This window comes from Lissotriton vulgaris, chromosome 6, assembly GCF_964263255.1.
Source record: "Lissotriton vulgaris chromosome 6, aLisVul1.2, whole genome shotgun sequence".
In the NCBI taxonomy this organism is placed as follows: Eukaryota; Metazoa; Chordata; class Amphibia; order Caudata; family Salamandridae; genus Lissotriton; species Lissotriton vulgaris.
Genome location: NC_141694.1, coordinates 904,289,337 through 904,304,706, shown reverse-complemented (window position 1 = coordinate 904,304,706; position 15,370 = coordinate 904,289,337).

Here is a 15,370-nt window from a genome sequence, read left to right as displayed (position 1 = left end):
CCCTCAGAGCATCAGGGGAGTGGTCTGATGAGGCATACGCCGGACCAGTGCAGGGTTTGCACAAATGACTCAGGGGCTCTGGGGGTGGTTCAGTCCATGTCTGGACAAGGAAGTGACTAATGCATGTGTCCCTGTTGTAGTGTCCACGGCACTCAAGACACAATAAGCAATGTAGCACACGGTGACTGGCTTCCCACTACATGAACATCATTGACGTGAGGGAAATCACTGTCCCTACTTCAATCCACACATGATACAGGAGTGCGTGAGTGGACTTTTGCAACTGGAGCGGTACAGGGCCATGCCAAGCACACCGCACAACATGTGCCGGTTAAGGGCCAGCCAGAGTCCATCCGGGGATGACAGGTACTGCGGAAGAGGAAGGGTACAGTCCGCAGTCTGGTCGCCGTGCCATTGGTCATCAAACAGGATATGGCAGCCCATGTAGCGGTCCAAGGTGAGTGTAGCGGAGTGTATCAGGGGTCAGTGGGAGGTCATGAGGCCATGTGCGACACCAAGCAGAAACAGGCCAGGTGGCAGAGATGAATGCTACTGCCTCCTTCTGACAACAATCCCATCCACATCCTCGTATGTGTGCTCTGCCCCACCTGTGGGTGTTGCAGTACCGGCTGCAGCACTGGTTCAGTGACTAAATATGGAGTGACCGAATATCGACTGCCCAAAATATAGACTCCAAAATATTGAGGGACAGAATATAGAATGCCTATCTACAAACAGGTAAGTACTAAAATATCGATTCCAAAATATAGAAAGTTAAAATAAAGTTAACAAAAATATCGAATTTTTTAAATGTATTAAAAATACTATAAAAGTAATTAAATAATAAACACAATTACCTAAAACATAGTTAAAATAATGTAAAAAAGCTTAAAATGTAAAAATAATAAATGTAATGTAAACAAAAGGTTTCCATATATATTTACTTAACATTATAATAATATTTAGAACATTAAAAAAACATTTCACATATATATGAATAAACATATTATCTAAATATAAAAATTAATAATTAAAATAATTAAAGTAATCATTTTTATGTTAATTAATAATTAGTGCAACAGTAGGGAAAGCATTGGATAGCGAAGGGGTAAAAATTACTATTCCCACTCCAGTGAGTGCAACAGTAGGGAAAGCGTTGGATAGCGTAGGGGTAAAAATTACTATTCCCAATCCAATGAGTGCAACAGTAGAAAAAGCGTTGGATAGCGTAGGGGTAAAAATTTCTATTCCCACTCCAGTGAGTGCCACAGTAGGGAAAGCATTGGATAGCGGGAGGGTAAAAATGACTATTCCCATTTCAGGGAGTGCAACAGTAGGGAAAGCGTTGGATAGTAGGAGGGTAAAAATTACTTTTCCCACTCCAGAGAGTGCAACAGTAGGGAAAGTAATGATTCAATATCTAAATAAGAATACATTTATTATCAATACCAATTTAAAATTAATTAAAATTAATTACCAAATACTAAATATTTAATAATGAATTAATTATAAATACCAATACATGTTATTTATTAAAAATTAATTACCCATTAAGAATTAATTAACCACTTAATTTTCAAAACCAAAAAAGTAATAAGATAAAAAATACCAATTAATATTTAATTAACAATAAATTATTTATCAATACACAAAATAATTTAAATAATGATTTAATTACAATTACATTACATCCCACCCTATTCTCCTATAACCCACTCCAAATAACAAATTTAAACAGTTAACATAATTATCAATTAAACAATTAATTAAACATAATTGCCAATGAAGAAAATGAATTACCAATTAATTCTTAATTAACAATTAATTATCAATACATATAAATATAAATACATATTTACTTAATTACAATTAAATTACTTCGCACCCTATTCCCCTATAAACCACAACCCACTCCAAATAGTAAATTAAAACAATTAACATAATTATCAATTACTCAATTAATTACAACTTAATTACCAAATAATAAAAATAATTACCAATTAATAATTAATTATCAATACATACAAATAAAAATACATATTTACTTAATTACAATTAAATTACTTCCCACCCTATTCCCCTATAAACCCACAACCTTCTACAGAACTAAAACACAAAATTAAATTCAAAATAATTATTAATTCATAAAAATGAATATTTAATTTACTATATTTAAATTACTTCCCACCCTATTCCCCTATAAACCCACAGCCTTCTACGGAATTAAATTACGCAAAAATTAAATAACATAACATTCATTATTTAAAAAAAATTAAACATCTATTACAAACATAATACATATTTTTAACACATATACAAGCATACATAACACCAAAAAAAATGTGATAGTATGGAAAGCGATATTTAAATTCCATATTATGGAAATCGATATTTCTTACCTTAATTTCGGTATTCTAACCAACTATATTTTGGTAACTTGATATTCTGTCCTCTCTATATTTTTAATTCGATATTCTGGGCAGTCGATATTTCTGAATCGATATTTAAGGTGTTCACCGCGGCACTGTGTGCCACTGACACATCAGGGGCCGGAGGTGGATTGTCGGCCGCACTGTGTGGCAGTGACACAGCAGGTGCTGGAGTGGATATGCCTGCTGCACTGTGAGTCACTGACAAACCAGGGGCGGAGATGTGGACGGTGTGGGGGCAGCAGCACTCATTAGCGCCACACCTTGTGGATGCAATTCCATGATGAGGATCTGCAGGGCATGGCAGATCCCAGCTACAAATCGCTGATATACAGTGGTGGCTGCCATCCTTTCCCCCTCCAACCGCACCATGTGTCCTCCATGAGCCTCCGCATGTGTGCTAGCTCACGGCTGGAATCACTGGAGCCAGTCTGGTGTTCTTCTCTCTGCTTCATGACTCCAGCTATGTCAGTCAGGGCTCCTTAGAGACCATGGAGTGGGCCATGGCTGTCCGTTAGGGACTGGAGCTGGTCCCTCATGAGACCTAGATACCCATGGATGGCGTCCATTTTGGTAGCCATGTGGTGGAACCCCACTCGCACCTGCTCAGCCATCTCCCTCTGGCCCTCCAGCACACGGTGTTAGAAGGCCATGGTTTGTTCCTGGGCATCCTGGGAGACTGCCAGGGCTGTGGGGACCTTCTGCTGGGTGCTGTGGGTTGTGGGTGGGGTAACCTCGATGCAGCTGGGCGGCCCTGATCCTGGAGGTGAGTTGCGGATGATGTCCATGATGTTTTGGAGGGTTTGGGTTTCGATGATGGCGGTGTCCTCCTCTTCATCAGGAAAGAGTGGCTGGGACTGATCTGCAGGGGGTGTTGATGGTGCCCCTGCAATGGGAAGGAGAGATGAACAATTGTTACTTACCTGTAAACAGGTGGTTCTCCAGTATTGGTGTCTTTAATAGATTCACATGCTTGAATATTCCCCGTCGTCGCAGTGGGAGCCCCATGGTAAATAAAATAGCAATAAATCCCAATAAATTATGTATATAAAACATATCACACAAATTCCAAAACCAGAACTTATAAGTACCAGGTTAGCATTAACACATAGGAATACATAGGATAAAAGAAAAACGCCTATATAACATATCTATGTCATTATGTTAGTCCAAACTACAGCCAATCAGGCGCAAGCACCCCTCTAGAACCTTCTCCTCAGAGGCTCAGGCCCTCAGATTTTCGCAGCACAGGAGTGACAAAAGTGTCTAGGAGGAGAAGCGAGCCTCTGAGGGGAGGTGGGTGGGTTGCATGTGAATCTTCGAAAGACAACACTACTGGAGAACCACCTGTTTACAGGTAAGTAACAATTGTTCTCCTCCAGTATTAGGGTGTCTTTCATAGATTCACATGCTTGAATAGAATAGTAAGCAGTAATAACTGGCCGCAGGACAAAAACAGCAGTGCATTGGCATGAAGAAACATGCAATGACATAATGTAGCCAGGCAGGTAATAACAAATCATATACCACCAAGAGGAGGAGGGAAGAATAGAGGCTCACCTTATTTAAAGAGATTGCTAAGCACTGCTTGGCCCACTGCTGTATGAGCCTCGTTGATCGTCTCAAGGCAGTAGTGCTTTGTGAAAGTGTGCCTGCTGGACCACGTAGCTGCTCGACATATCTGGTGAATTGGCACCCCAGCAAGGATGACATCGCCCTGGTAGAATGAGCTGAAGATTGAAGAGGCTTGCCAGCTTTCTGGTGGCAGACGGAAATTGCTGAAGAAATCCAATGTGCAATAGTTGGCTTGGTAACAGAACGCCCTCTGCGCATGCGTCCGTAAGCAACGAACAGTTGGTCAGATCTACGAAAAGGCGCCGTTCTGTCGATATAAAATTTAAGGCATCTTTTAACGTCCAGTGAATGTAAACGTTGCTCTGCTGGAGTTTGAGGATTTGCGAAGAAAGTTTTTAAGAACACTGGCTCGTTTAGGTGAAAATCAGTTGGTACTTTAGGCATGAAAATCGGATTGGTGCGAAGCAGAACACAGTCCGATTTGAATTGAAGGAAAGGAGGTTTAACGGTGAAGGCGTGAATATCACTCACGCGACGTGAAGAGGTCAAAGCAATTAGAAGAGCCACCTTCCAAGTTAAACATTTTAAATCCGCTTTGTGGATAGGCTCGAAAGGCGCCTTCATCAATTGTGCCAAAAGGACATTGAGATGCCAGGAAGGAGGAGGACGCCGAATGGGCGGGAACTTCCTGAACAGTCCTTTGAAAAACTTTCGAATGATTCTTGAAGAGCAGAGAGAGGTAGACCCATCCTGCCGAAAACGAGATATTGCCGCCAGGAAAACTTTCAAAGTGGAGTGGGAAAGACCTGATTGAGCCAGCTGTAGAAAGAACGGCAGAAGCTGTGCAGGAGTGGAATGGACGGGATGGATATTGGCAGCTGCACACCAGTGACAGAACCTTTTCCACTTTAGCTTGTAGGTCTTTATTGTAGACGAAGCCCTCGCATTGGTGAGAACGTCCCTACACGCTGGCTAAATATTCAAATAAGCAAATTCAAGGCGCTCAGGTTCTAGGCTGATAATTTGAGAGAGGAGGGGTTCGGATGACAGATCTGACCCTCGTCCATCGTGAGGAGATCCGCTCGAGGATGAAGGAGGATAGGTTTGCACTGTGAGAGAAGCAGCAGCTCCGAGAACAATGCTTGTCGAGGCCATCTGGGAGCGATCAGGAGAATGTGGCACGGCTGTCTCCGCATTTTCCACAACACTCGAGGAACCAGCGGAATCAGTGGAAAAGCGAAGGCAAATAGATTGCACCAATCCATCAAAAGGGCATTCCCGGACGACCCGTGATGGGGAAGCCAGCTTGCATAGGATGGTCATTTCCGGTTCACAGGACTCGCAAAGAGATCCATGGTCGGGCGACCCCACAGCCGAAAGATGAAATCCAGAGTCGGCTGATGCAACTCTCACTCGTGGGTCGAGGACGCTGACCTGCTGAGGGAATCCGCCAGGATGTTGGAGATACCTGGTAGGTGAACCGCTGACAGGGTGATCTGGTGATGAAGTGCCCAGTCCCAGATATTCTGTGCTAGTTGAGAGAGGAGCGGTGACTTGGTGCCGCCCTGCTCGTTGACATAGTGCATACTGGTGGTGTTGTCAGTCTGAATGAACACTGCTTCTCCCTGGAGTAGGAGATGGAAGGATTTGAGCGCCAGGAAGATGGCCATTAGCTCCAGCCTGTTGATGTGCCAGGAGCGTTGGTATGGGGTTCACCTCCCCTTTATGGATAGTCCCTGAAGATGCACGCCCCAGCCTTCCAGGGATGCGTCTGTGGTAAGGACGAGTTCTGGAGCGATGGTGAGGAAGGAAGTACCGGCAGCGATGTTTGACGGCTGAGCCCACCATTGGAGAGAGGACCGCATCCGACTGGTCACTTGAACAATATCGTTGAAAGAGCTGGTGACCTGACGCCACTGCTTGTCCAATTCTTCCTGAATGGGACAACTCTTGAGCCTACAATTTGTGATCAGGGAGATGCAGGAGGACGCTGTAGGAAGGTGGATATCTGACTATGGTTGCCCCAAAATTTTTGCCTTGTGTTTTGCTGGTTTTTCGACTTAGTTGACCTGGGGCCCTGCTATTCAGGACCCCAGGCCCACTGCTCTCTCTGTAAAATGGATTCCATGTACTATAGGTACATATCTAATTGGATACTGAGTCACCTTATCAGCCCCTGTACAGTGTACCTTAGGTACCCAGGGCATAGGTGCACCCAGGGCCTACCAGGGGCTGCAGCATGTATTATGCCACCCCTGGCTGGCCATCTAAATCTGACACAACTGGCTGATCAATCAGCTGGGGCAAGGTGGTGTAATCACCCTTTGCTTTAGATATAGTATCCCTATATCTAACCCTAAAATGGACACATATATTCCTATCAGTCACTCCTATGGCAGGCCTTATCAATCCTGAAGGCAGAGTGCTTGGAATTATGTGAGATGGTGCTCTGGCATGAGCTGAGCCTGTTTGCAGCTTGCGGAACCAAGTCCTAATAGCTGTTCCATAATAACGCTATACCATATACTCTTAAGTGCATTATGAACCTCGCGGTCAAATGCTAACTTTGGCATAGCATTATCAAAACATGTCGAGTAAGGTGTCATACGAATTGGAATACTAACCCCTCGCCAATTCTGGCGACAGGGTTAGCATTCCACCCTTCTAGAGGGACACGACATGTATGTAACTGTGAACCCCGGTTAAAGTTAACTCAAGCCTCAGCATCACAAAATGGATGCTGCCACCACAGACACAAGTCTGTCCTCCTGCTGCTGGGAGTCCTTCCAGCGAGGGAGGCTCGGACAAAGGGTTTCCTGACTTGGGAGGTGCTAGCACCACCCCAGACAGGATTTTGTGTATTAGGTAGGACAGGGCTCAAAGGAATGAGACATGCCTGGGGCACACAAGGTGTCCCTGTGCATACACTGGTCAGAACCAGTTCCTGGGGCACTCCAGCCCCAGATCTGGTGCAAGACCGGACAAAGGAAAGGGGGTGTAACCACCCCCCTTCCTGGTCCCACCCAGAGGAGGGACCAAGTCGTAGTGCAGCCCCCTTTAGCTGAATAAAGGTAGGGGCTGGTCCCATTCCAAATCAGATTAATCTTGACAACTTCCACGAAGAAACTCTTGACCTTCGACCTCCTGACTCCAGAAGACTGAAGAATCTCCCCTATGGTCAGGTAGTGACCATCCTGCTTCGCAGGCACCATCAAGCTCCTGTGCGGTTTGCTGCAGAGTCCTTCCATCCCGGAATCTGACAACCCAGCTCGACAAGACCCGGACCTCCAGACCTCTCTGACCTCTATCCACATCCACAGCACAGCTGGGACCCGTGGGTGCGACGAGCAATGTGGAGACGGCCATCTTGAGAAAACCTGCACAGCGCTTCCAGCACGACCGCCGAGGGATCCTCGAGTGAGTGCACTGGGGTTTGAGAAGCCCCCCACCGACGCAGCTCCTGCACCAAAGACCAGCCCCCCAGCATCCACGAGATCCACGTGGGGCCCTTTTCCTGGTTGCTGCTCTTCCTGTTGTCTGGTCACTCGCCGGCTGGCCTGTGACCTCTGAGACGACGACCCGAAGAATCCAACACTGCTGGTCTGGTCCCCCAGATTGGCCCTTGCTGCCCTGTGAACGAGAAGCACCCCGGACCCTCCTGGTCCGCACCAGATGCCATCTTTGTTCCACCGCGTGGCTTGCATTAGCCAAGGCCTGTTGTCCCGATCGACAATCCGACACCGCCAACAGCCGCAGACTACGTGGGACAGCTCGTGCCTCCAGCCTGGTTGTGAAGAACAGCTCCTGGTCCGCGCAGCTACAGGGAGAAGCGACCCTTCCTTCACCTGACTACGGCGACAGCATCTGGTTCCCTCCTGGTTCCAGCACCGTCACTGGCTAGTGACCGAGACTCTGTCCCCTTCCTTTTCAGGACTTCTCCTTCCAAGTTCCATCCTTGGAACCACCGGACTCCTCCATCTGGCTGCCTGCCAGCTACTCCTTGTTTCAGGCATCACCGGGATCAACGCAGTAAACCCGACGCAACTTCAGCCCTATGCACCCTCAGCCTGTGGGTTAGGTAACTAAAGCTTCTAGGTGCTGAAGTTTGTGTGCACTATCCTAGTGTTCAGGTCCACTGTTGTTTCCCCTCCATCCAGCCGGGTTCGTCCGGAATCCGTAACTTTCTAAACTGTACAATCCATAGACGTTGGTACGCATCCCGCGTGAGAGTTTCCACTCTGCACGTGAGTCCCGTGGGCCTCCTGCTCCGTACTTACCCAGTTTGTAGTGTAGTCCCAGCGATCCTCCAGCCTCTGGATCTCCTTACAGTATTTTCTTTCCTCGCATTCCATTGTTTTGAGTATATGGTTTGTCGTGCCCCTAAGGCGCACTTGTAAATATTGTGCGAACTCGTATTTCCTTTTGAGTATTGTAATGTGCTTAGCCCTCTGACCTCATAAAGAGTTCAGAGGTGTATGTTAGTTAATAAATATCTGTTTATTTTCATAACAACCTGTGTGGTGTCCTTTCACTTGATATTCAAGGGGTTATATGTGATGAAAAAGCTGGCTTCACATGCCATTCAGAGTTTAGCCTAAAGACTGCTTTTGTCCACGCTACTAGGATAGCTGGTCTATAAGGTTGACTTACAACCAATCACCATAAGGGTTGTTTGGACTGATACAAGGTGATCACTAGAACTAGTGAGCATCATATATCAGGCCAACTTCTCACAGACGCCATCCCCAGAAAGGACTTCAATACACGTCCCCAGAAAGGACTTCAATACATGAACAGAAACAGACCCTTTTGAGCGGAGGAGAGCCACCATCTGCAGTATCCGTAACTGACGCTGGTCGGACACAAACGCTTTCGCAGGTGAAGTATTCAGAGTGGCGCCCAGAAAAGTCCTGCAAAGAGCCGGCTCGACCTGAGACTTCTCGGTGTTGATGGATAGACCGAGAGAGTGGAACAGATCCTGACAGAACCGGGTGTCCAAAGATGCCTGATGCTGGGAGTGCGACTTGATGAGACAGTCGTCCAGGTAGGGAAAGATTTGAATTCCCTTCAACCGTAGGTATGCCACCAGCGGAGCCAGGACCTTCGTGATGACGCGAGGGGTGGAGCGAAGGCCGAAAGGCAGGACCTTGAACTGAAAGTCTCTGTGCCCCACTCGAAAGCGCAAGTACTTCCGGTGTTGTGGAAGTATTGGCACATGGAAATACACGTCCTGAAGATCGATGGTGGTCATGAAATCGTCTTTCAGGAGAAAGCAGAGAACTTCCGCGAGCGTGAGCATGTGGAAGGATTGACTCTTCAGATACTTGTTCAGGGCTCGCAGATCGAGGGTTGGACGCCAGTCGCTGGACTTTTTGAGGACGAGGACGAACCCGGAATAAAATCCCATCCCTTTTTGAGACTTGGGAACCACTTCGATGGCACCCTTCTGAATCATGAGCCGAACCTGCTGAAAGAGCTCTTTGAGGTGAGCCGGGGGAGGACAAGTTGGAGGACTGTTTGGAGGAAACTTGACAAACTCCAAGGCATGGCCTTTTGATACAATGTCCAGCACCCAACGGTCCGAGGTGATTGAAGACCATTTGGAGTAGAAAAGGGAGATTTGACCTCCAACCTTGAGCGGGGAAGGCAAGTCATTGTTTTTTAGAAGCGGAACCCCTGTAGGAGGATTTTCCATGGTAAGATTTTGAAGACTGTTGCCGATAGGACTGCTGGGAGTGGGAGGAGTATCGTTGATTTCTTTGCCCGTAAGATGGGTACTGGGTGGATCCGCCGCAAAAGGAAGAAGAGGAGGTGCCGCATCCGCGCGCACCACGAAAAGGCGGCTTGCGAAATTGTAGCGTGCCGAGTGCACGAGCCGTCTCGTGTCCTTTTTTATAGTTTGCTGTGCATCGTCCACATGCTGGCCAAAAAGTGATTCGCCATCATAGGGCATGTCGAGGATTTTCGACTGAACTTCCTGGCGGAAGGAGGTGGAACAAAGCTAGCCCTGGGGACGCAAAACGGCTGCTCCCGCAAGCCAGTACAGGCAATGTCGACTGAGAAATCAATAATTTCAGAGGACGCCCTCTCTCCCTCCTGAAGAATTTTAAGGGCCTCAGCTCTAGAGGGCTCGGGAATGAGGTTGATGAAAGAAGACATATCAGACCACTTCTGGCGGTCGTAGCGCCCCAGAATGGCCAACGAATTTGCAGCCCTCACGGAGGTATAAGCCATGCTGGAAAACTTGCAGCCAATGGCGTCAAGCCGACGTCCTTCACGGTCCGGAGGAGCGGTAATAGGGGAAGGCAGATTCCTGGATCGCTGCTGCGCAGCCTAGGTGATTACGGAATCAGGCTTAGGCTGCGATATTAAGCAAGCAGGTGATCGCTGGGGTGCTCTATATTTCTTTTCCAAACGAGGAAGAAGAGCCGGAATGGTATTGGGTGTTTGCATCAACTTGACACCTTCATTTCAAATAAAGTCAATAATGGGCACAGCCCGGACCTGTTTGAAGGGCTGACTCTTGAAGTCGTAAAGAAAACAGTCCTCGTCTTTCGTGACCATAGGAAGCTTAAAGCGCTGTGCCGCCCGCTCCATAAACTGGTAAAAACTAGCAATGTCCACAGGAGGGGAATAAAGTGGCACTGAAGGCAGCGGAGACGGTGCCTGGACCTGATAGTCGTCCCAATCCGCCATGTCCCCATCATCATCCACAACCTCGCCGTCCTCTTTGTCAGTGCGAATGTCATCATCCTCGTAGACTGTAGCATGGACTTGAATGGAGGTCAATGGGGCAGAAGATACTGCAGGCTCCGGCAGTGAAGGAGCAGGAGGAGCCACTGAAGTTACAGTCACAGTAGGTTGAGGAGATCCTCGATGAGACGGTGGAAAACGTCTATTGTAATCCTCCAGCATATATTGGAGATTTGAAAAAAGGGAAAGTGGTATCTGCGCTGTTGGAACCTGAACAGAAGGTTCCCCTTCTTGGAAATAAAAAAGGTCTTAAACATCCTCGTAATCTTGACATTTAATAACTAGCTCTGAAGGACTTTGAGCTTGTTGGAATCTGTCATCTTCCTCCTCATCGGAACTTGAATCATGCTCCGAACCGGTGGCAAAAAGAGGTGATGGAGGCTGAGGGTGACTTGGAAGCGAGAGCTGTTCCAGAGGCACATGTCGTAGCTGGGGCAATGGGTCAGCCATAGTAGGCCCAGAACCTGTTGAAGAAAATGGCACCAAAGGCAAAGATGCAAAGGTAGATGTCGACGACGATGAGAACGTTGACGGAACTTTTACCGTCGACGGAGATGTTGACGAAGCCGTCAACGACAAGACCACATCCGCCGATGGAGCCGCTGTTGATGGAGCACTCGTCGACGAAGAGGGTCTTTTAACAGCAAGCGTTGACGAGGATTTCGACGTCGATGGGACCTTTTTCTTTGTCGTCTATGAGATGGGAATCGCCGACAAAACTGACTTAAAACTGACACAGACCATCGTCGATGTAGAAGATGTTGACGCGGCCGCCGTCGACGATCCGCTGGCACAAGTCATCGTCAGTGTCGTGGTCAGCGAACTGGAGACGGCAGATTTCGTCGTCGGAACGACCGTCGACGAGCCCGTCGATGATTTAGCATGTTTTTTAGTGGAAACATGCGCAGAAGGAGCTGAGGGTGCCGGTGAGTCAAATCTCGAGGGCGCAGGCGTAGTAGGAGGAGGTGGAGACACAACAGGCACCTTCATGAGAGGAAGTTTTTTCTTCTTCAGAAAAGGAGATGGCAACTCCTGAACACTACTACGCTTTGAAGCAGCTCTGGACACACCTGACGCAAGGCTATCTGCATCAGATAGAGGTGAATCCTTATCCTTCAACCTCTGCAACCATAGGAGAAGACGTCCCTCCCTGTCATTAAGGGTCTTGGTTGAAAATGTCCTGCAGATTTAACATTTTCCTACCTCATGATCTGGATAGAGGCAGTAAATACACTTCTTGTGAGGGTCCTCTGAGTAGAGTCTCAACTTCCCACAAGAAGAACATGGACGAAACAAAGGCTTCTTTCTTGAAGACATCTTAGAAAAACTGAAGAAATCCAGAAAAAAGTTAAAAACTGAGCAGAGCTCAGGACGACTCCTTTCACACGATGTGCAGTAGAAAATCTGAGGGCCTGAGCCTCTGAGGAGAAGGTTCTAGAGGGGTGCTTGCGCCTGATTGGCTGTAGTTTGGACTAACATAATGACATGGATATGTTATATAGGCGTTTTTCTTTTCTCCTATGTATTCCTATGTGTTAATGCTAACCTGGTACTTATAAGTATTTCTGGTTTTGGAATTTGTGTGATATGTTTTTATATACATAATTTATTGGGATGTTTTGCTATTTTATTTACCATGGGGCTCCCACTTCGACGACGGGGAATATTCAAGCATGTGAATCTATGAAAGACACCCTAATACTGGAGAAGGTGTATTACAATGTGTCCACATGTATGTAGCTGCATGGTACATGTTGACATTCAGACAGCATGGCATTGTACATTGTGACAGTGTGTAGATCAGGGGCATGACCCTGAGTCATTGTGGGTGTACACTGCTTGATTGTGCATGTGTGCCATTGTGGCCCTCTCTACCCGTCCCCCCCAGTACCTGGTGGTCACTCACCTTGTTGTGGTTGTGTTGTGTCCTGTCAAGCAGTGTCCGGTCCCCTGACTCCGGCCAAAGTCTCCACACTGATGACTCTCGACACCAGCTCCTCCATGTCATCCAGCACGAGTTGTGGTGCTGGGCTCCCACCTCCAGTCTGCATTACTGCCTTCTGGTTGGCTGTGAGTTTCTCCTTGGTCTTTCACTTGATGTCAATCCATTGTCTCTTGGCCTCGTCCATTGAACTCTGTGCTCTCCGACGGCATTCACCTTGTCCACGATGCTCCGCCATATCCCATTTTTGATTCCCAATGACATGTTGGAGGTGACGAACGGTTGTTGATGGTGTTCCATCAATTCCGTAATCAGGATCCTGTTTTCCTACAGACTGAACTTTGTCTTCCACTTCTTCTTGTCCTTGCCCTTCCCTGTCCCCGTGGTCCCAGGCTGGTCGTCCGGGGTGCTTGTGGGGTTGCGCTCATCCTCTGTGCGCGATCCGGCTGCCTCAATGGTGCTTGGGTGTTGGTCAGTTTGTTTTTGGGTGTTTTTTCTACTTATAGTGATTTTTCCCACCTGCCATGTGTGTGTTGCAGGCCTGGCGCTGCTTATTGCTGAATTCCTCATCGCGCTTTGGCCCATCGCATGTTTTTTTGTGTTGAAGTTTGTGTTTTTATCGCCGTCGAGGTGGTTGTATCGTGAACATTGGCCGCGGTTTCGGCAGACTATCGCATGCTACCACCTTGTTGTGAATTCCACGTTAACACCTGGTTATTTGCCAGTGATTGGCTGCGATGTGTAAAGGTGCGTTCGCATTTTTTGGTGATGTTTAGTACATGTTCTTGTAAATATACCCCTTTGACTTTTAACAACTGTGAATTTTTATTGTCCTGTGCTCTTTTTCGTGGTTGTTTAACAAGACAATGTTCATATTTTGCGTTTTTAGTCTTTTAAATACTGAGTTATATTTGATTCAACATGTAGTTACAGAGACGTTTTAGGGCATGGGCGTGGGCTCTGACCCAGGGCCCCAGCATTGCAGGGCGGGGCCTGATAGAACCAGCTCTGTTCTGCAGTCTTTGCCCTGATGACCTTGAGTAATTCATGAACAGATTATTTTGAATATTGTTTCCCTTTAATTTAATGTGTGATGTGTGACAGTCTATTACAGAAATTATGCAGACAAATGTGTTTATTTTTCATGCATCGTCCATAAAAAAGTTCCTTTTAGATCCAAACAGGATTTTACATATGAGATAGGAGGGTGTCACATAAATTGTTTGCAGTAATATTAGAGAGCTGCTGCTGTGTCACAATATTGAAAACACACATCACTATCCCTGATTATTAGATCTAAACAGATTTGGGACCAGTGTGCCTTTGCACTGTCTGACCTGGCCACAGAGGGCATGAAAGAGCTGAAACTGGATCATCAATACATAGCTGATCCGAACAGGGACCCTCAGAATACATTTGGCCCAGGGCCCCCAAAATCCTTAAGATGTCGCTGTGTAGCGATGTTTTTGCATATAAAGGATAGAATAGTTGCTCATGAAATAATTTCTTCGGAAGCATTTTTCTGTTGCATTAAGTTGTTTTGCCATTATCATGCTCATGTTTCCTATTTTTTTCTCTACTTCTCAATTGTCGAAGGTTTAAGGGCACAACAACGTTTCATGTCCCTTCCTTTCCAGTATGTTCATTCGAAATAGGGTTACCCTTTAATAGTGTTTCTGATTTTCAAGCGTTACTATACGCTGATGAAGTTATGCTAGAGATCTGTCGTATCAGGTGTCAGTCCATGTCATTACTGACTACAACTACGTGGCTTCAGACAGAATACCCAATGCTGCACTTTGTTCAGCAATTTTTTTGTCATCAAAAACTACTCTTCGTTCATCATTACTTTTAGTAGGATTGTCCAGTAAATTCTTTACACTGTGAGCTTTCTCGAAGAAATTGGTAACCAAGTTTGTAGATTTTTTTGGCCACATCTCATCATTGATCCTGATTTCTAACAAGCATATTTTCACCTTTTTTGTCTTCATACCCATATAGAATTTGTTACAAGGGCATGTGTTGGCACAGAACCACATTGGAATTACACCAGTCCCACTGGTGTATTTTGTACAAGGCTCCTTCGTCAGGGCAGGACATAGCATGAGGATTGATTATGCCAACTCCATTTAGCGTCGTGGTTTACTTTTCTCTCCATATATCAATCTCCAAGCCTTTCAAAACATAGCAGGCTCAAAACCACAAGGTGACAATGAGCATAAATTGTGAATATTTCTTAAAGACTATACCTTCCACCGCAAAGCCGCTTGTGTTTTTTTTAACATTATATAGTGCGAGCTCGACCTGAAGGCCCCAGAGCACTTTACATGAGCATCATGGGCCAAATTACACATGCAGTGCTTTTTCCTTCATTTTGCTGTGTGAACCTTTAAAGCGATGCACCCGGCGCAATGAAGGAATATGCGCCGCATTATGGAGAAAACTTGTGCTGCCCAGGGGCAGCACATTTACAGCCGCTCTGTGTTTCACTGTGCAGGGGGCAACACACTGGCACTTTTAAAGGGGAATAGAGAACCCCTTGCAGGTGTGTGCTGTCAGTTTCTGCACCTGCCTGCAAGGGATGTCTGGGGATCCATAGGGCCCTCTTTACACCCTGCAGAAGGCTGCTCTCAGGATGTGCACTGAAAGTGCGCCTCACAAGGGATTCTTT